The sequence below is a fragment of the Dipodomys spectabilis genome, unplaced genomic scaffold (genome assembly GCF_019054845.1).
Source record: "Dipodomys spectabilis isolate Male_0828 unplaced genomic scaffold, ASM1905484v1 ptg000138l, whole genome shotgun sequence".
Lineage (NCBI taxonomy): Eukaryota > Metazoa > Chordata > Mammalia > Rodentia > Heteromyidae > Dipodomys > Dipodomys spectabilis.
Genome location: NW_024870815.1, coordinates 14,430,194 through 14,452,798, shown reverse-complemented (window position 1 = coordinate 14,452,798; position 22,605 = coordinate 14,430,194).

The window sequence follows — 22,605 nt, the reverse complement described above, 5'->3', positions numbered from 1 at the left end:
TACCAGGAAACATCCTGGTAGAATAGCATTTATTTTTGCTCAGAAGTTACATTCTTTTACTAAGTCTTAGGATAAAATCTCCAAGATGCATTTTAGTCTATTCCTTACAATATATCAATCCAACTGTATGGGAACATCTTCATTTACTTTCTTTGTATGTAGAAATCACCACTTGGCTTTCGTAAATGAGAGTAGAAAGTTTCACTTGAATTCTTTCCCCAGTTTTGAGTACAATGGCCTTTCCTCACTGTTTGAAGGCAGCCCAACCTCATGATTAAGATGAGAAACAGTTTTTAAGAATGTAGGACCTAATATCTTGTTCCAGCATTCACTACTCAGAGAGTTTGGTCAACTCATGTGCATGCATGTATAGATACATGCATTCATACATGCCATACATATGAAGTTGTGTCCTTAGACGAGCACTAGAACATACTGACTTTGAAAGATAGGTTAATTTTCAAGTCTTAATATATTCTCTATGATTATGCAAATCTCTGAGGTACAATTTAGTCTGATAATATTTGGACTAAATTGCAAAGCACTGACAGCCAAAATCTTGTTTACCAAGTCTTAGGCTGTTGCTCACATGTTTCAAGCAGCATTCCATATTTTAAAAAAATGAATTAGTGCACTCCCTTAGAGACTGTATTAATAAGGCTTTCTAAAAATTGAAAACCAAAATTTTAAAATAATCAGCTGAATATTTCCAAATACCCAGCTGTTTAGCATTATACAATTATACAAGAGTTATAAAAATCTTGGATGTTTTTGTAGAAACTCTTCATCCCATTGTTTGAACTAGGTACCAATGGTCTATGTCAACTAGAAAAATAAGCATGGGACCAGGATTTGCCCAGGGTTTATAATTCATCAAAGTGTGCTCAAAGGAATCAGGCAATGGATTTAATGGAAATCAGGTGCCATGCCCCAGAGACATAAAGTAGACTGCTCTTGTCTTTAAAACATGGGATTTTAAAACATGGGATTTTATATTTGGAAGAAACACGAACTAATATTGTTATCCATATATGTTAGTAATTTATCGAATTAGGTTCCCTTAAATGTCTACATATATATTCCATCATCTTATTTTTTAATACTTGCCTTAAAAAAAATTTATTGTAAAGCCCAGGCGCTGGTGGCTCATTCCTGTAATCCTGGCTACTGAGGAGGCTAAGATCTGAGGATGACGGTACAAATCCAGCCTGGGCAGAAAAGTTCATGAGACTCTTATCTCCAATTAACCACTAGAAAACCAGAAGTGGTGCTGTGTCTCAAGTGGTAGAGAGCTCACCTTGCGCTGAAGAGCTGAGTGATAGCACCCAAGCCAAGCCCAGAGTTCAAGCCCCATCCGACAAAAAAAAAAAAAGGATTATTGTAAAAGTCATGTACAGAAGGGTTACAGTTACATGGAGCAGGTATCGAGTACATTTAGTTGTATAGTTAATTTCCAACATAGTGTCTAGTGTGCATCACTGCTGATTTAGTACACCCTTTGTCCCAGTGTTTCTGTGCTTCCCCTTCCCCTCCCTAAATCAGATAAGTTCATGTACAAGACAGAAGGTACAGAGATAAAAAAACAATGGAATTGAAACAACAGAAAAAAAGAACTGCAAAAAGTACAATAAAAACCTTCTTATTTCCATTTATTGGAGCTCATTTTGATAAGCATCATTTGATATAATCATATGCACATAGCTATTGTGATCTTCTCCTAGGAATATCCTCCTTTGGTATCACTGTATGAATGTTTAGAGTCCTATTTAATTTATCACGTCCAAGTGTAATTTTTTGTGTCTTTTGCTATCTGTTGGATTTATCTGCATAGGCACATTCTAATCATTACAAATAAGGGAATCCATACAATCTATGTTTCTTTAGGTCTGGCTACTTCACTTAATATAATTTTGTCCAAGTCTTTCCATTTCCTCACAAATGGGGTGATGCCATTCTTTCTGATGGAAGCATAGAATTCTGAGATATATATGTATATATATATCATATTTTCTTGAACCATTTGTCCACTGAGGGGCAGCTGGATTGATTCCATACCTTAGCTATAGTAAACAATGCTGAAATGAACATGATTGTGCTGGTGGCTTTAGTGTGGCCTAGTTTGGATAAGTTCCTAGGAGTGTGATTGCTGGGTCATAGAGAAACTATGTTTAGTCTTTTGAGGAGCCTCCATACTGTTTTCCAGAGTGGTGGAACAAGTTTACATTCCCACCAACAATACAGTAGCATTCCTTTTTGGCCACACTCCTGCCAGCATCTGTTGTTGTTAGTTTTCTTGATAATGACCATTCTGAGGTAAGCTGGAATCTCAATGTTGTCTTGATTTGTGTTTCTTTTGTGGCCAGAGATGCTGAACATCTCTTCTACTGAGAAGTCTCTCTTTTTAGGTCATAAGCCCATTGTGTTTTTTGAGGAATTGTTTTTGAGGGGTTTAATTTTTTGAGCTCTAAGTATATTTTAGATATGAGGCCCTTTTTTGATGTATAGCTGGTAAAGATCTCCAATTCTGTGGGCTTTCTATTTATCTTGCTTGCTATGCCCTTTGCTATGTAGAAACTCTTCAGTTTGATGTAATACCATTTATTCAGTCTTTCTTTGATTTGTTGTGATTCTGGATCTTTACTTAGGAAGTTTCCACTTGTGCCTAGGAGCCCTAGTGTTTCCCCATTCCTTCCTGTGATATTTTCAGAGTATATGGTCTTTCATTGAGGTCTCTGATCCATTTGGAGTTGATTCCATGCAAGGAAATATATAAGGCTCTAGCTTCAGTTTTCTGCACATGTATAGCCAGTTCTGCCAGCACTATTTGTTGAAGAGGCTGTCTTTCTTCCATCCTGTGTTTTTGGTTCCCTTATCAAAGATTAGGTGGCTATAAGTCTGTGGGTTCATTTCTGGTTCTTCTAATCTATTCCATTGGTCCTCAAGCCTATTCTTGTGCCAGTACCAAGCTGTTTTCATTACGATGGCATTATAATAGTTTGGGTTTGGTATTGATATTCCTCCAGCACTGTTCTTCCTGCTAAGGACTGTTTGTACTATTTGGGATCTTTTATCATTCCATATGAATTTTGAGTTGCTTCCTCTATATCACTGAAGAATGTGGTTGGGAATAACACCTGTCTTTTTAATTTTAATTATACAGCTGCTTTCATCTCTTTATGTTCTCCTTCATCAACTTCCCCTGGAAAATCAGTTATGATCTGCCTCCTCAGGTCCAATTATAGACTCTTTTAAAAACTTCAGCCAAATGTTTTATGCGTATTATTGTGACAGCCTTCCAATTAAAATACTTGCCAAATTTTAGTTGTGATGCTGTTTACATCAGCTTCCAGAGTAGTTAGGCAGTAGAATTAGAAAATTGCAAAACTTATAGCCAAAATATTTGGGTTAAATTCTGAGCTTTCTACTTCATATTAACATTCAACCTTCCAGATATTCAGTATTCTCATCCTTGATGCAGAAGCACTTCAAACTTCTTCAAATGTAGTGGGTACAATTTGAGGATTTTGCTAAGCTTATTACAACCAAATTTGTTGTGAAAGTATTCCTCATCTACAAGTGAGCCATGACGAATGTTCTGTTAGTGTGTGGCTCTATTCAAGTAGCCAAAATCATGAGCCATGAAGGCACAAGAATTGTCTCTGAAACTGTCAGCTAAGCTGGTCACTTGTTCAGAGAAGAAATAAATTAAGAAAGTTTGCTGGCCATGTTGGACCCAATAAACCCACACAATGAAGAACAGAGTAAGAGATGACAAGTACTACTCTCTGCAGTAATAATGATATGAAAATGATAATGATAGAATGTTCATTCCTAACTGTTTACCTGTATTTCTGATATTTGCAAGTAAGGTGTTTGACAAAGATATCATAGACATGCTATGAGGATCAAATATTATAATTTTTGAAAGGCTTTGGTGTACACTTTATGACAAAGTTTCCAACCTGTGCATCAAAAATGCCTAGTGTAAGTTACCATAGGGCAGAGAAGATTATAAAAAAAAAATCCTTAAACTTGCATGTAAAGCCAAGTGCTGATGGCTTGCAACTGTAAGACTATCTATTCAGGAGTCTGAGATCGAAGGTTGTAGTTTAAAACCAGTGCAGGCAGCAAAGTCCCTGAAACTTTTATCTTCAATTAACCAGTGAAAACCCAGAAACAGAGCTGTGGCTCAAATGGTATAGAATTACCAGCCTTGGATAAAAAAGCTAAGGGAGAGCTCATAGTTCCTAAGTTCAAGCCTCAGTAGAAACACAAACAAAAACAAAACAAAACAGAGCCCTAGATGTATATTAGGCATTATGATGCCATATACTTTTTTCCTTGTATAAAATAGCTAATAACTAACATTTATTATTTACCTGAGTTATATACTTTAATTTCTAACCATTGCATCATCATGTTATAATTTTAAAAGTTCCTGTGGCCTACAGGGAATTAGGCAAATATTCAGTGGCAAACAAACGATACATTCAGTAAACAACTCCCATGGTCCTCTCCACCATGTTATATTACTTCCTTAATTAATATTACTAGGTTGAAATGTAGTATCACCATTGGTTTGGTTAAGAACACTTTGATTCTAATAATTTTATAATTTAATCTTCTTTTGTATTTGCTACTATTTTAAACAGTTGCCTTTAATTACTTTTAGCAAAATGTAATTTCTCACAATACATTAAAATACATCTATTATTTTACGGGAAGTCTTACTTTCCTAAAAATTAAAACTAGTAACAAAAATTCAGTGCTTTGACTTTATTTTAAATTGTAATTCCATGATTAAGAGTAGAATATAAGCAGGGCTACAGGGCTGGGAAGGTAGCTCAGTGATAGAGTGGTTGCCTTGCATGCCTGAGGCCCTAGGTTCAATTCCTCAGCACCACATAAACAGAAAAAAAGTTAGAAGTGGTGTTGTGGCTCAAGTGGTAGAGCACTAGTCTTGAGCTGAAGAGCTGAGGGACAGTGCCCAGGCCCAGAGTTCAGGTCCCACAACCAACAACAAGAAAAAAAAAAAGGGCTACAAAGGAAAGCGAATAGATTTGACCCTCTTGTCTCCTCAGCATCTGCATTTGAAGATTTAACTACGGAGACAGTTGAAAACAGAGAAAAAAAAAACAGAGAAAAAAATACACTTGTACTTGACATTTTCTGACATGTTTTCTTACCGTGATTCTAAAAAATAGTGCAGAACAACTGACAAAGTAATTTAAAGATAATTTAATGTATATATTTAAGTTATATGCCATTTTTTTCATGGGGCAAGTTGTCTTTATCGTGGTCTATGAAGTTTGTGAATTCTATGAGCTTTGACAACACAGTTATTTCTTCCACATCGGGTGATGTGTACATTCATTTCCTTTTGCTTAGCGTCAGCTGTTCCCTCGTTCCCTCTCATTCCCTCCCTCCTGACATGGATTTGCTGAGTTTGTTTTGATCAATGTCCAGTGCAGCTGATGGGTCCCGCTGTTGTATGCTTTTCCGTTTCCTTCTGTTTCTGTGTCTTCCTCCTAGTTTCCCTCAGATGTGCACATATAAACCATACATGTGGTCAGCAGCACGGGGTCATTTAGTAATGCTACGACCAGAAGAGGGAGGTCCTTTGTTTCTTGAGTCTTGTTTATTTTGTCATATCTCCTTTTGTTTTCGATTTAACATCCACGTTTTAGGGAGACCATGTGCTGTTTGTCTCTTTGCTCTTGGCTTACCTCACTCAAAATGATTTGCTCTAGTTTCATCCATTTCCCTGAGAATGCCATTATTTTGTCTTTTCTAATGGCTGCATAATATTCCATTGTATACAGGTACCACAATTTTTTGATCCATTCATCTGTAGTGGGGCATCTGGGTTGTTTCCATATCCTGGCTATTGTGCTGCATTAAACATGGAGGTGCATGTGTCCTTGTATCCTGGTTCCTGTTGTTCAGAATAGATGCCTAGAAGTGGTATGGCTGGGTCATAGGGGAGGTCTATATTTAGCTTTCTGGGGACCCTCCAGACTAATTTCCAAAGTGGTTGTGTAAGTGTACATTCCCACCAGCAGTGCAGTAGGGTTTCTCTTTCTCCGCATCTCCTCCAGCATTTGTCATTGGATGAATTTAGGATGTGGGACATTCTGACTGGGGTGCGGTGGTATCTCAGGGTTGTTTTTATTTGCATTTCTTTTACAACCAGGGATGGTAAACATTTGCTCATGTGTTTCTTTGCCATTTTTATCTCTTTTGAGAAATTTCTCTTTAGTTCCCTTGCCCATTTAGTAATTGGTTTGTTAGGTTTGGGAGGGATTAGTTTCTTGAGTTCCCTGTATATGCTGGATATTAGTCCCTTGTCTGATATATTGCTGTTAAGTATTTTTCCCAATTAGTTGGCTGTCTTTCTAGTTTGGTTGCTATGTCTTTAGCTGTGCAGAAACGTTTTATTTTAAGGTAGTCCCATTTATCAAGTCTCTCTTCAATTTGTTGTGACTCTGGGACTCTGTTCAAGAAGTTCTTGCCTGTGCCTATAAGTTCAAGTGTCTTTCCTACTCGGTCCTGCAGTAGTTTCAGAGTTTCAAGCTTGATGTTAAGGTCTTTAATCCATTTTGAGTTGATGTTAGTGCATGGTGAAGGTTGGGGTCCACTTTTAGCTTTCTGCATATGGCCACCCCGTTTTCCCAGCACCAGTAGTTGAAGAGATTGTGCTTCTTCCACTGTATGTCTTTGGTTCCTTTATCAAATATCAGATGACTGTAAGCATGTGATTTTATTTCTGGATTTTCTAATCTATTCCGTTGGTCTTAGAGTCTGTTTTTGCCCCAGTACCAAGCTGTCTTTGTTATTATGACTCTATAATAGAGTTTGAAGTTTGGCATTAAGATCCCTCCCATGTTGTCTTTTTTTGCCTAGAATTGCTTGGGCTACTCTAGGCCTTTTGTTGTTCCATATGAATTTTTGAATTCTTTTCTGTATTTCAGTAATGAGCATCATTGGGATTGTAATGGGTATTGTATTGAATTTGTATATCAATTTTGGCAGTATGGCCATTTTCACTAAATTAAATCTGCCTATCCAAGAACATGGAAGGTCTTTCCATTTCCTGCTTTCCTCTATAATTTCTTTCTTTAAGTTTTATAGTTTTCATTAAATAGTTCCTTTATGTCTTTGGTTAGGTTAATTCCTAAATGGTTTTTTTTTGAGGTTATTGTGAATGGGTTAATTTCATTGATTTCTCTTTCTGCTTGTACATTGTTGGTATACAGAAAGGCAACTGATTTTTGTACCTGCTACTTTGCTGAAGTGGTTTATAAATTCTAAGAGTTTGGGGGTAGAGTTTTGGTATCATAGAGGTATAGTATCATGTCATCTGCAAAAAGGTATAGTTTAACTTCTTCCTTCCCTATACGGGTCCCTTTAATGGCTTTTGCTTGCCTTATTGCTCTGGCTAAGGATTCCAGAACTATATTGAAGAAGAGTGGTGAGAGTGGGCATCCTTGCCTTGTTCCTGATTTTAGGAGAATTGGTTGTAGTTTTCCTGCATTAAGTATAATATTGGCTATTGGTCTGTCATATTTATTGTTTTAAGTAATGCTATTCCTATTTTTTTCCAGAGCTTTTAATATGAATGAATCTTTTTTTTGTTGTGAAAATACTATACAGAGGGGTTACAATTACATGGGCAAGATAATGAGTCATTTCTTATTAAGCATTGTAGCCTCCTTCTTTGTTTCCCCTTCCCATCCCTGTGAATGAATCTTGTATCTTATCAAAATCCTTTCCACATCAATGGAGATAATCAGCTGGTTCTTGATCTTGAATCTGTTGATATGATGGATTACATTTGTTGATTTACATATGTTAAACCATCCCTGCATCTCTGGGATGAAGCTTACTTGATTGTAATGTATGATTTTTTATATATAATAGATCATTTTATACAAGGAAAATCTGAACATCCTTAGGTTTTCATATCTGGAAGGGTATTGGAAATAATCTACTTAGGATAGGATGTTGTTTGGTAAATTTCTGAAAGACACACACAAAGACACTCAGACATAGACACACACACACACACACACACACACACACACACACACACACATACCCCAGGATCTTCTTTTCTGTTTTTTTTTTTTTTTCAAATCTTCAGAATAATCTTGCAGGAAAATAATGGCAAAGGAGTTTATCTAATAGTTTCTTTCCTGATTTTCATTGGTCACAGTCTAATCTTTCCAGGTTAAGCTATCTGCCCTTCAGGGAAGATCACTCTCACCCCACTTGAGTCTGGAAGCCAGAATCCATCAAAAGTTGCATCTGATTCTGCATCTGCTGTGGATTAAACATAGTAGGTTTGAGGTATGCTACAGTGGTGCTGGAGTCCAGTTCTTACTCCAGGCATTTCTGAGATAACCTACACCATAATTCACAACAAAACCCACAGCACAATACAGAAGTCCACTGCTGCTGAGGTGCACCACTGAGAAAACAGTCAAGGCCCAGGAGGAAAGATGAAGTACACTTGGGCAACGTCATAGGATAGATCTTGTCTAGGAGATGCTAGTTTTGTTTAGAGATGTGAAAGAATATCACAGGAAAACATGTTTTATTCTCTTACTAATATCTTGCTAATATCTGTTTCGTGTCTTTCATTGCCTTTAGTTTTTTTCATTGTTAACAAAACTATGATGTACTAACCTGATACTGGTGTAGAAATAATGTTGGAGGGGGGTGCTGTCACAATAGTAATAAAAAGAACCTAGTCTGCAATTATGATTAATAATCTTGTGTGAGACAAAACATGAAGCGAAAGAATTCCTAATTATCCAGGGCTCTTCTTCAATTGAGAGCAGTTATTTGCCATTTTTAAAACTTTCCGGTGATTGTGACTTTGCCTTTTCCTCCTCATTGGAAAGATGGCACCTTTATGACACAGTGCCTCAATTCTCTGTCAGATGGAATAGATCTGGAGCAGTCCTCAACTCCCCAGACAATGTTTGACCACATTCCTATTGTTATTGGCTGAATCCCATTACTGGAATGGCCAGAACTGACCTTTCATAGTTGATGCATTCTGAACAGCCCATGGCTTGAGGTGTTAGGATGTCAGCCAACTTGAAAGAAATATAATCCTAGAACACAGTGTATTGTTAACTTTTCTATCTTTAGATAGATTTTTTTTCAAGAAGAGTTTAGGGATGAGAAAGCTTCGTGGGGGAAGAGGAGACAAGAGGAAGGAAAGGAAAAGGCACTTTTCATGATTTCATGTTCTGAGGTTACCAGGAGAATGAGCAGTCATTGATGATGGTTGCCAATCACTTTGTCCACATGGCCTAACCCACAATATTGGGTCAATCTTTCTTTTTCACGCAGAACAAATGACAATGCAATATGTTTTGTGTGAGTAAAAAGACAAATATAAACATAACAGTGTAACACAGTTTTTGAAAAATCTAGGTTGTTCTTTTCTTTCAAATAATTTTCTTCCCTGTGTAAGACATACCATAGCAAAGATCACGTTGGAATGTTTTTAAGACTGGAAAGCTCAGGGCATCTAGAAACTTCATATACTTGGCATGTTCCTTTCAAAAATCCACCAAGTTTTCTCTTTTAAGACTATTTGCTAAGATTAATGATTTGTCACTGTGGTCCTGGCTAAATTTTATTAATTGAAAGGACTAAAATTCAATAATGAAAGGTCAAAGTAAAATTACATAAGAGATAGGCAAGCCTGAGTAGTTTGAAATTAGTTCATGAACTCTTTTATGACCCTAGATTTAAGTATTTCTTAAGTTTTAGAGAAGAAGTTTTTAAGGTCTATAAGAAAGAAAATAAAGTTAATACCAAATATTCCATGATGATATGACAAACCACAGTAAAGTGATTGTTAAAAAATGTTCATAGTAATAGATATTATTCCAACTGCAATTGTACCCTCGGGGTTATAGTGCTTATTTAAGGCTGATTTAGTTCCTCTGTATTCATTCATTTTTACAATATTAAGAACATACAACTGATCACAATGCACACATAGAAAAAGACTAAACCATAGCTCCGTGTACAGAGCTTGAGGATTCCTAAAGAAGCCAATGCTCAAAGAAGAACCACTTGTTGAGTCTGGCGCAAGCCTTGGTTTGACTTGGATTTGAGTTATTTACAGGAGGAGGATTCTTCTTTGTATAGGGGAAAATAGGCTACAAAGTGTCATTGGTTGCTCTAGAACACCAAATATGAAAAGTTTGCAAAGCCTTATGTGGCAGTCAGTTTTCCATTACTGTGATAAATAACGTCAGACATATCACCTTCTAAAGGGAAAAGGCTTACATAGCTCACAGGTTTGGCAGTTTCAGTCAGTAATCCCTTGGCTCCTTTGTCTTGGCCCTGTTGACCAACACAGTACACAGTGGCGAGAGCAGGTGGTAGAGAAAGCCCAACATTCATGGGAAGGCATGAAAAAAGGAGAGAAGAGAAACCTCCCACCCATAATCCTCTTGGTCCCATAATCCTCCTGGAGAAACATACCCAGTGTCCTAAAACCTTCACATCAAACATTTCCACCATCTTCCAATATTGCAATATGCTGGGGACAAAACTTTTAACCCAGGGAGGATCGTTTTGGAGGATACCTGTGAGAGCCATAATTCATCAAAACATTCTGTCACACTGAACTTGTGTTTGTTTTTTGTTTTGTTTTTGTTTTTTGCTGGTCCTGGGGTTTAAATTCTGGGCCTTGTTGCTGTCCCTGAGCTCCTTTTGCTCAAGGCTAGTGCTCTACTACTTGAGCCCCAGCTCTACATCTGGCTTTTGTTCCTAGTTTATTGGAATTAAGAGTCTTGCAGATGTTACTTACTGGCTTTGAACCACCATCCCCAGATTTCAGCCTCTTGAGTAGCTAGGATTATAGGTGTGAGCCATGGGTGCTCAGCTGAACTTGGTACTTTTTGAAGGATCAACCTGTTCAACCTAACCTCTATTATACCAATATGGAGAATCCTAAAGTCATCAACTTGGAGGTTTATGAATATCTTCTTGAAATCTTTGGGCATTACATATATTCAGGACCATTTTTTTTCTTTTGAGAATGTGTGACCTAGATTTTACCTATTGAACCTATCAATGTTAAAGCAAATAAATGCTACAAAGGAACTACTGGAAAGCAATCTGGTCTCCATTTAGCTACACGCAAATATAAAAGTGACTTTTCAAGATCATCCCAAAGCTGATATGTGTTCCACAATACTTAAGGGAATGCTGCTCTCGTAAAACACAAGTCAGCACTGGTGAGCACAGTGCTATTGTTTTATCTTGCTTTCTATGTTATGTACCTGACATACTTACCAGTGAAGTGTGAAGGTTGTAGACAAAGTATGCTTTATCTACTTATTTATTTATTTATTACTAGTATTATTATTTTGTGGTACTGAAGTATTGAACTCAGGGTCATAAGCACACTAGGAGATGCTCTCCCATTTGAGTCTCATCACCCACATCCATTCTTTCTCATTATATTTCAGATATAACTTCAAGTTCTTGCCCGGGGTCCCCTCAGGGATCATGTTCTTCCAACTTCCAGCCTTTAGTGTTGCTGAATTAATATGTGTGTATCACCATACATGATTGAGGCAGGCATCTTGCTAACTTGTTTGCCTGGGCTGATGTTGAGTTGCATTCTTCCCAAGTAGTTGGGATGACAGGCATGGTGACCTATGCTTAGCATCCAAGTACAGAATTCTAAATACAGAGGGATCATTGCTAACTATTTGTCAGGCATGATTAAATTATAGTGACTGTACTTTGACAGTTCATTTCCCCATTATAGAGATTATAATTAAGTAATAGAGAAACAGAAGCAGCTGTGAATAATAATCCTCATTTTACTGGATGCAGAATTCATAAGGCCTTCCAGTTATTTACTGAAATGTGAAAATCAGAATGTTTGAGAAGAAATCTCACTACCTGGGTTAACTGTGTTATGCAAGAGTTAGTAATGGTATTAGAAATGACCCCAATAGAACTGAAAAATTTAAATATAAGCTAAAATTCACTCCCCGCCCCCAAACTTAGCAGATATGAAGTTAATACTTTTCTGTGTAATTCAGTATCTATTGAATTTCAGAGGTACAAATGAAATTATTTTAGTAAACAAATACTACAATTTGAAGCAGGAATTATTTCCCTCCACATAATAGAACAGTAATAAACACTGTACTATTGATAAACTCTTCAATAAGAATGATTGTTAAAAATGAAGAAAAATGTATCCAAATTAGATAAAACTTGATGCATCTCATGGAAAATATTATACATGGGAAAATACATCTTAAAGATAAATTAGAATGTTTAATTTAGATTATGGGCCCAAATAGCTTGGAACTGCTCAAAGGAGAGTAAAGGAGCTAGTGATACATAAGATGCAAATACTGGATATAGTATAACTACTAACAAGTATTTTTTTATTGTGAAAATACCGTACAGAGGGGTTACAATTACATGGGCAAGGTAATGAGTACATTTCTTATCAAGCATTGTTGCCTCCTCCTTTGTTTCCCCTTCCCATCCCTTCCCATCTACCCCCCTCCCCCCTCCCGCCCCCAGCCAAAGTTGTAAAGTTCGTTTTCTCACATAACGTCTTGTACATCTCATTGTTGCAATGGGTCCACCTGTAACAAGTATTTTTAAAAATATAAATTTGAGTTCAATTCCATTGGTTCTCAGATCTGTTCTTTTTTAATATATATATTTTTTATTGTAAAGGTACTATACAGAGTAAGGTAATGCGTACATTTCCTATCGTTGTTACCCCTCCTTTGTTATTCCCCTATCATCTCTTCCCTCCCCTCCTCCATAACTCCTCCCTCCCTCCCAAAGTTGTAAAGTTCATTTTCAACATAGTGTCTTGTCCATCTCATTGTTACAATGGGTCAACCTCTATCCTTATTTCAGCATTTTGCTATTTCCCTTTCCTTCCCCAAATTAGAAAAATGTATATACAAGATGCAGGGCACTGGAATCAAAATACACTGAAAACAGAGGTTATACCATGGGGGGAGAACATACAAGAGAAACAAAAAAAAATCACATAGTACAAGTACATTAAAAACAACAGCAACAAAGATAAAACCTCTTGTGTCCCAATCTTGGTGTTCATTTCGCTTAGCATCGTCTTATACTGTCAAATGTATATAGCTTTTGACCTTTTCTGCTTGCCCTAGACATATTCCAGCTATTGCAAGTAAGGGAAACCATGGCACCAAAATTTCTTTGGCACTGAGTAACTATACTTAATATGATTTTTTCCAACCCTCCATTTCCTAACAAATGGGGTGGTGTCATTCTTTCTGATGGAGGCACAGAATTCCATTGTATATATATACCACATTTTCTTGAACCATTCATCTACTGAGGGGCATCTGGGTTGGTTCCATATCTTAACTATGGTGAATAATACTGCGATAAACATAGTTGTGCTGGTAGCTTTAGTATGGCCTTGTTTGTGATCATTTGGGTAAATGCTCAAAAATGGGATTGCTGGGACATAGGGGAGCTCTATGTGGAGTCTTTTGGGGAACCTCCATACTACTTTCCAAAGTGTTTGAACAAATTTACACTCCCACCAACAGTGCAGTAGGGTTCCCTTTTGGAATCCTTGCAGTATCTTTTGTTATTAGATATCTTGATTTTAGCCATTTTAACTGGGGTGAGGTGGAATCTCAATGTTGTTTTGATTCCTCTAGCACTGTTCTTTCTGCTAAGGATTGTTTTTGCTATCTGGGGTCTTTTATTGTTCCGTATGAATTTTTGGGTTGTTTCTTGTATTTCATTAAGAATGAGGTTGGGAAATTGATAGGTATCGAATTGAATTTATAGGTAGCCTTTGACAGTATTACCATTTTCATGATGTTAATCCTCCCAATCCAGGAGCATGGGAGGTTTTTCCACTTCCTTAGTTCTGCTTTAATTTCCTTTTTCATGTTTTTAAAGTTTTCATCATAGAGATTCTTCACTTCTTTAGTTAAGTTAACTCCTAGGTATTTTATTTTTTTGTGGAGCTATTAAAAAAGGAGTTGCTTTCCTGATTTCAGCCGCGCTCCTCTTGTTATTGGAGTACAGAAAAGCCATTGATTTTTGTGGGTTAATTTTATACCCTGCTACTTTGCCAAAGTTTTAGATCAGCTCTAGTAACTTGTGAGTGGAGTCCATGGGGTGCTTTAAATACAAGATCATGTCATGTGCAAAGAGGGAGAGTTTTACTTCATCTTTCCCTATTTGGATCCCCATTATGTTTGCATCTTGTCTTATTGCTGTAGCTAGGCATTCTAGTACTAAATTGAAGAGAAGTGGAGAGAATGGACATCCTTGTCTCATTCCTGAATTTAAAGGAAATGACTTTTTAGCTTTTCACCATTAAGTATAATACTGGCTGTAGGTTTGTCATACACAGCCTGTATTATATTGAGGAATGTTCTATGGATTCCTAGTTTTTCCAGAGCTTTCATCATAAAGGGGTTTTAGATCTTGTCAAATGCTTTTTCTGCATCTATTGAGATAATCATGTGGTTCTTATCCTTGCTCTTGTTGATATGATGAATTATATTAATTGATTTGTGTACATCAAACCAGCTTTGCATCCCTGAAGTGAATCCTGTTTGATCATGGTGTATGATTTTTTTGATGAGTTGTTGAAGTCCATTGGCCAAAATTTTGTTAAGAAGTTTTGCGTCAATGTTCATTAAAGAAATGGGTCTATAGTTCTCTTTCTTTGATGAGTCCCTTCCTGGTTTTGGGATGAGGGTTATGATGGCTTCATAGAAAGAGCTTGGTAGTAAAATTTCACTTTCAATTTCATTGAAGAGTTGGAAGAGTATTGGTGTGATTTCTGCTTTGAAGGCCTTATAATATTAGCTGTGAATCCATCTGGACACAAGAGGTTTTTCTTTGTTGTTGTTTTTAATCTAATATGTGATTTGACACCTATCTGTTTATTACTAACAGGATCCAATCCACAACATGAGGTAGGTGAAGAGTTATTTTCCCTTTGAGCAGGAAGACTAGTTCTTCTGCTTCCAAATGCCACTTGAACAACTAAATTTACTTAACTTCTGTGTGCTCTCATGAATAGAGTGTTTTCTTATTGACTGACAGAGGCTTGTACCTTTGTGGTAATGTTACTAGCTTGAGCACTATGGGGATCAGTGCTTCCTGAAGTGACCTCGACTTACCAGGACGTCACAAGTAGACAAGCTTTTTCCTACTGTCTAGAATTGCTAGTATCACCTCATTCCTAAAGTTACCATAGTTGGGATAAAGAAGTTAGTCACCTTAGGTTTAAAATCACTGCACCATTAGTCCATACTGAAGTTCCCCCTTCCCCCTTCAACTACTCTGACATATCTAGAGAGGGTGTTTCCCGAAGACTCCAGCATCAATGGTGCCAAAATTACCTTTAATGGATAATCCTTAGGCATGTAGTTTGACTTGAATCACAAGCCTAGACTCCTCCCTTCCATAACAAAGTATTGTTTTGTAAAGGACATTGCTACTTTTCCCCTCTGGTAATTTGTGATCTGAATTCACCCTAATGGATCTCCTGATACTTTGGAAACTGAGTCTGAAGACTCAACTCTAGGCCTCTAGCCTGATGTGGAAGATTGTTCACTTCTCACACCAGTTATCTCCCAAGATGTAATCATTCTGATTAGGTCCCCTAGGGTTCTGTAACAGCTAATGTCCATGCGACTCTTTACAGGACAGTAAAAATATCTGCTTTTGTTTCATTTAAAAGAATAATATTGCTCAACAAAAAAGACACTCAAAATTGGCCAAAATTTGAATAAACAATTCTTCAAAGATGGGGTGAAAATGTCCAGCAGACCCAGGAAAAGATGCTCAAGGTTATTAGTCATTTGGGAAAGTTAAATCCAAGCCACAAGACATCACTCACACCCAGAAGAATGGCTGTAATAATAAAAAAACAGACATTAACAAGTGTTGGGGAAGATGTGATAAACTGGAACCTTTGTGTATTTCCGGTGCAGTAAAATGTTGCAAATGTTGTAGCCAGTTTAGAAAACAGTTGAGCAATTTCTCAAAAAAGTTGAACATGCAGTTACCATTAACCAAGAAATCCCACAGTTAGGTGTACACTCAGAGGAAGAAAATACATATGCTCACATGGAAACATATACACATTTCTTAGGTTATTCATAAAAGTCCAAAGTAGAAACAAGCCAACTGTTAAATCAAATGTAGATGAATCAAATATCATACATACCCACCAAAGCATATCATTTGGCCATAATAAAAGAATAAAGTATCAATAAATGCCATAGCTTGCATGAATCTTGGAAACATTGTGCTAAGTGAAAGAAGATAGACACAAAATGACAAATATTATATAATATCTAGAGCAGACACTATGGATGGAAAGAAGAGTACTTGTTTCCAGTGTCTAGAGAAGAAGAAAATGAAAGACATGATTTTTTTGGGGGGTGGGAGGAGGGGAGGAATGATCATGAAAATGTTCTGAAAGTAGATAAGAATGTTTGCATCACACAAATGAGTTAATGTTATTGAATTTTTGAGGTTATATCCAGAACAAGAGCATGAGAGAAATATATAAGAAGAAGTACACTCTGGTTAGTGTACCTGCTCTTACTATAGAAACACACACGTAAGTACATATAAAAACCCCACACCTAGTTTGTGTTGCATTTCCTCACATTTTTAACGCCATTACTTCTTTGAAGAGTGCATTATTTCACTTAAAAACATAAACACCAATCTTTAAGGGTTTCCATTGTAAACAGTTTTTGTGACTTAAAATATGCTGATCTTCCCAAATGAGTTATAAAATACCTCAAGAAGTATGTGATAAAGGTTCACAATTATATTATAATTAGTGTTCTAAAAGGATTTACAAGCTGGCAGCTCCAAGACCATCTGGGCTGTAAATACATTTGGTCTGAATATCAGAATCCTTTGTCAACTAAACAATTACAAAAATTCTGAATTCATGGCTTCTCTACAAATCTGCAATGCAAACTCTATTTATCCTATAGAACAATAGGCTAGAGGTAAGACAGGACTGCTACTGGGTCATGCGAGACTATATTGCTATAGTCTCTGTTGTTCTCTGTAGTGTCATGCAGTCAGTTCTATGTCATGTACATCATGTTGATGATCTTGTACACAGTTTTATAACCATTTTTGAAAACTGTATGCATTGACATTCTTTTGTGTGAGTGTGTGTATGTGTGTGTGTGTGTGCTGGTACTGGAGCTTGAATTCAGGGCCTGAATGCTGTCCCTTAATTTGTTGCTCAGGGCTGGCAATCTACCACATGAGTCACAGCTCTACTTTTGGCTTTTTGGCTATTAATTGGAGATGAAAGTCTCATGAACATTCCTTTCAGGACTGACTTCAACCATGATCCTTAGATCTCAACTCTCTGAATAGATAGGATTGGAATTCAGAACCACTAGTGCCTGGCTCAGAATTCTTGATATACTCTTTTCTTCTCCACACATTTACATTTTACCCTGTCTTTTCTTTCTTTTCTTCCCTTGTTCATTTCTTCATTTGTTCCTTTCTTCCTTTTCTCCCTTTTCTTCATTTTTTTCCTTCATTTCTTTCTCTTTCACTTTAACTCCTCTGATTCTCTGTGTATGTGAAGTTATGCTTGTCTTCAATTAGCCTGAATTTAGTTTCATTAATTTAGTTTCACTTTTTCAGTCTTTATGGCCTGACTTTCTATAAGGCAGCTACAAAAACTCTTCAGCACAGTTTTCCATATAGATCGAGAAGATTCCTATCTTTTTCTCTTATTGAAGTATCTATGACTTTTATTCTAATAGTAGCTATAAAAGCATCTCCATTCCTTTCCTACTGTAAATTAATCACAATAATGACTTTCCCAGTCATGTTATCTAAGCTGAAGCATAAAGCAGAGACACTGAAAGCTTGGAGTGGCTAATGAGTTTAAAAATATCAGATATCTTCATAGAGGAAAATTAGCCACCTTTTATGTAAGTGATATAGTTTTCACATTGTCTATTTTCATAAGACAAAGGACACCTGGCTTTGAATCTAATGTGGTCATCTTCAGTTTTCATGGAAATAGACTAAAACTAATGTGCAAGATATTTACTGAGTAGTTCATTGGAATCAACACCCCTGGAAGGTTTTCCACGGTGATGCTGTGATACAGTCTGAGGACAGCTGTGGCCAATCTCACAGGAGCTTTGGAGCTAGAATGGGCCATCAAAACTTGCTTCTACTTAGACCAAGATGGCAGGCCTTGATACTCCTGTATCATTAGTTCTCAGATTCTCCCCACCCCTCGATGGTGCCTTGGGTGAGGAGACATTCTACAGCTGATATGGTTGCTGACAGAAGTGACAACTGCAGACATCTCCTGACCCATTCCCCAGCATCTGGAGAGCGAGACAGATGATACATGACATCATCACATGGAAAAGAACTATCAGTTTCAAGCAGGAATCAAGGGACTCTTGATAGATGGAGTAGGTGTTTGGATGGAATAGACTTGTTTTTGTTTTCAAGTTGATTGAATCTCTCTCTCCTTCCCCTCCCTCCTTCTCTTTTTCTTCCTCCCTCTCTCATTTTCTTCCACCCTCACACTTTGAAGCTGGGAATCAAAAGTGGCATTCAGTGTACACTGGAATTCCCAAAACATATACATAAAGTCTTTTGCAAACATAATTAGTCCATCCAGGAATCCTCTCACCTAGCTACTAACATCCTTATTAAGACTGAGAAGGAAAGCAAATGAAGCCAATAGCGTCAGTACAAGCTGCTCTGGGAGCATCTTTGATTTCATGAAGCACATGTTCTTCAGAATGTCTCAATTCTGAGACATCTGCTTTAGGTCTTCAGGAACTAAGCCCATGTGAATCTGAATGAGATTGTGAAAGGCAACAGCTTTTCTGAATCTGGTCTGGACTCTCATTGCACAAGTCTCCCTGTGTTGACTGAGGACAACTTTTTTTCTTTTTGTATCTCACTCTCTCTTTTATCATTCTCTGGGATTCTCCTAACAATATATTCTAGTACTCTTGTTGCATTTCAAAAAAACTCAAATCATTGATATATGTAATCTCTAGGGTATATATTAAAAGATTCCTTAGAGAATCCCAAATGAAATGACTGCTGTTTTTCTATACTTTATTTGAAATGTACTATATTAAACCTTCTTCAATTGTTATATTTAAACAAAACTGAGATGTTTGATTTGATTTCAAAATAGTTTCACAGTTTGTGTCTTTATTACAGTACTTACTGCACTTACCTATATTTACCATATTTTATAAGTGCTAATATAAAAATAAGCAAAATGTTACTTTATGCTACAATATAGAGTACTAAGCTGTCTAAATTTTTATTTCAAATATACTCTAGACACTAGTAGGTTTAAATGTAGAAAGTCATTTAGAATAGCCTCAACACAGTTTCAAAACCCCAAATACACTTATCACCTAAAGAGGCTGAGAACTGAGGATTGCAATTCAAAAGCCAGCCCGGGCAGGAAAGGCTATGGAAGTTTTATCTCCAATTAACCACCAGAAAGCCGGCACAAGTGGTAAGAGTGCTTGCCTTGAGCTGAAGAGCTCAAGGGCAGTGCCTAGGCCCAGAGTTGAAGCCTCACGACCACCACCACCAACAACAAAAAGACCAAATACAGTAAGAACTGAGAACATTAATTTTAACCAGGCAGTCTGCTTTTATGTCTGCAGCATTTTGTTCTGAATTCTTTCCTTTGCTTTACTTTGTTAACTGTGGGTTTTATGGATCTTTGTTTTTAGTGCAAGTGCCTCTGATATTGAAGAATTTATCTTCATCAGAACAAAGTTTATTTCCCTTCAATGTACAATCTGTGCCAATTAGTTCTTTTCTTTGGAAACAAATTATTTTTACTAGCATACATTAGTAGAACAAGGTGGTTTCATTGTGATAACACCATAGATGTGTTCGGTGTACTCTGAAGAAGTTCATTCCTCTATTATATTCCATTAACCTTTCAAATGGGTTTCATTATGTAATTTTCATATATGTAACATATACATACACATAAACATAAACATATATTGCATTTCACCCTTTCCTTTTCCCTCCTGATATTCCTTCCAGAGAGACCACATCCCACTATTATTATTATTATTATTGTCATCATCATCATCATTTTAGATCTTTTAGCTCTATTACCCTTCAATCCAGACTACTTAAAATTTTAAATTAATCAACAGCTTGTTCTCCTAAATATTTCAAAATTTAAAATATAGTAATTCACTTTGGACTGTATCTTTATTAAAATATTTAGATACAATTTTGTTCATAATAAACTTACTTTCATTCATCTAATTACATATAGTTGTGAGTCACAAATGTATCACATTAAAAAGAAAGAAAGAGCAATATTGGTTAAATACATGTTAAAAATGCCAGTGAGCACTCATATGCCATGAAGACATTTTTGGGATAATTATTTTAGAAAATATTTGATTTTGATTATAAGATGAGTTGTAACAGGACATGTATAAGGGAGTGGCAAGATTGTTAGAAAATAGTTTAAAAATAGAGAAATCCACTGACAAATATTGTTTATTAAGTCTTAATGTAGATGTAAGTTTTAAAATAAATATCTTTAGTCTTACCCCACTCAAAAGCAGCAGTGAAAAACACATTACTTTTATTACATCTGCTAAGTAAGAACAACACATTTTCTCATTCAATGTGATAGCATCATTTTTGAGTCTTTCCCTTGATTTACATGCAGTGAAATGCCAGGCAAGGTGGCAAAAAGAGAACCACACTTTGCGAGATCACTTCTCATAGAGGGAAGAAAAAGGACAGAGAGAAAAGATTTTTTGGCAGCCACAATTTTCTCTACCAAATCACCGAGGAACGATTTCATTTCCAGGAACATTGACACAAAGGGAGCCAACTCATACTACTGATGAGTCAGGGCTAGTTAAGAAAGCCTACAGATGCTTTCTTTCTCAATACATCATAGGGTACTGTCATGTTAGGTGGCAAATGATTTAATTCCCCTTACTAATTTGCAATTTCAGCGGTCAGCTAATACTTTTCAGATGAGGCATGCATAAAATACACTACAAACTAATATTCACTATTAATATACTTGATATACATATTAAACTTAATATATATAGATACAATATACAATGCTAATATTAATATAATGATATAAATTCTAGAGTTTGCTTTTTTATGAAAATTGAATATTTTTCTCTTCTTACATTAGAAATGGTGAAACTAATCACTACTTTCACAATACTTTTTCTTTGATCTCATTGCACATCTATTATTTCATTATTTTCATTTTTCTCTTCTTCAGAATATCCTGTTATATATTAGGATAGTTACTCTTTTTGAGAGACTTTATGAAGACCCACTGCTTATCTTCAGATTATGTTTGGAGCTCAGTTAGACACTGCAAAAATTTTCTAATCAAAATTTCCTATTGTTCCACCAGTGGTATTAAGAGACTCTGGATACAAATTTTAAATGCTCTATCTCCCATTATAGCTCTGTACATGGAAACTGTACAGGTGAGCAGAAATGTTAGCTTTCAGTCCCTGCTAGTCCTTAACAGGATACTATATATATATAAAGCCAAGACATCTATATATACATATATATATATGTATATATAGATGTCTTGGCTTTTATCTTCCTTTCAGGAGTCTTCACTGAAGTTGAAGATAATAAGATCAAAAACAGCTAGAAAATGAACTGAGCGAGGCACAATGTGATAAGAACTTGGAATGAAAGCCCCAAGAAAGTAAACACATAATGAACAGGATATATGGATTCCTACCCTAAGTAATAATTATTTATTTAATTCAAAAGAGTTTTTCCACTAAGGTCTAAGTGTGATGGACGCTTACTTCCCAGGATGATGGTGTTGAGGTGTGGCACCTTCAAGGGCAGGGCTTAGTGGAAGGGCTTAGTCATTGCATCATAGGAGCAGCACCCTTGGAAGGGTTAATACTAGTTTAGTGAAAAGGGTTAGTTCTCCTGAGATTGGTAGTTCTAAATGAGACCATGGCACATGCTCTTTCTGTTCTGCACATGACCATTTTCCTTCTTGTTTCTGTGCCATGTGGTGATTCAGTCAAAAGGCAGAGTTCTAGGTGCTGTTAGGACCTTCAAGTCACCAGCATCTTGAACTAAGTAAGTATCTTTCTTTCTTCATATGTTTACCCAGTATCAAGTATTTTGTTACAACACAGACTACTATTTGCTGATAAACAGGGAAAAGAACCCCTTACTAAAATGCATTCGTTCCTGTGGTTTGTGTAATAAGGGAGGCGGTCAGGACCTTCTAAATGACTGGTAATGGGTTCTCTATCTTGTTTTTGCAAGAGGATGCTCCAGCCAGGTCATATTAAATCAGAGATAAATCAAGAAATATTCCAGACATTACACTAAGTATTTAGTGAGCATCATCTTAATCATCAAACAACTCCAAGGAGGAACAGCTTTTCATGTCATCTTCATTTTACAGATGAGGAAACGGAAGTTTAGAGCAGTTCAGTAACTTGTCTATGGTCACCCACTGGTAGATGGCAGAGT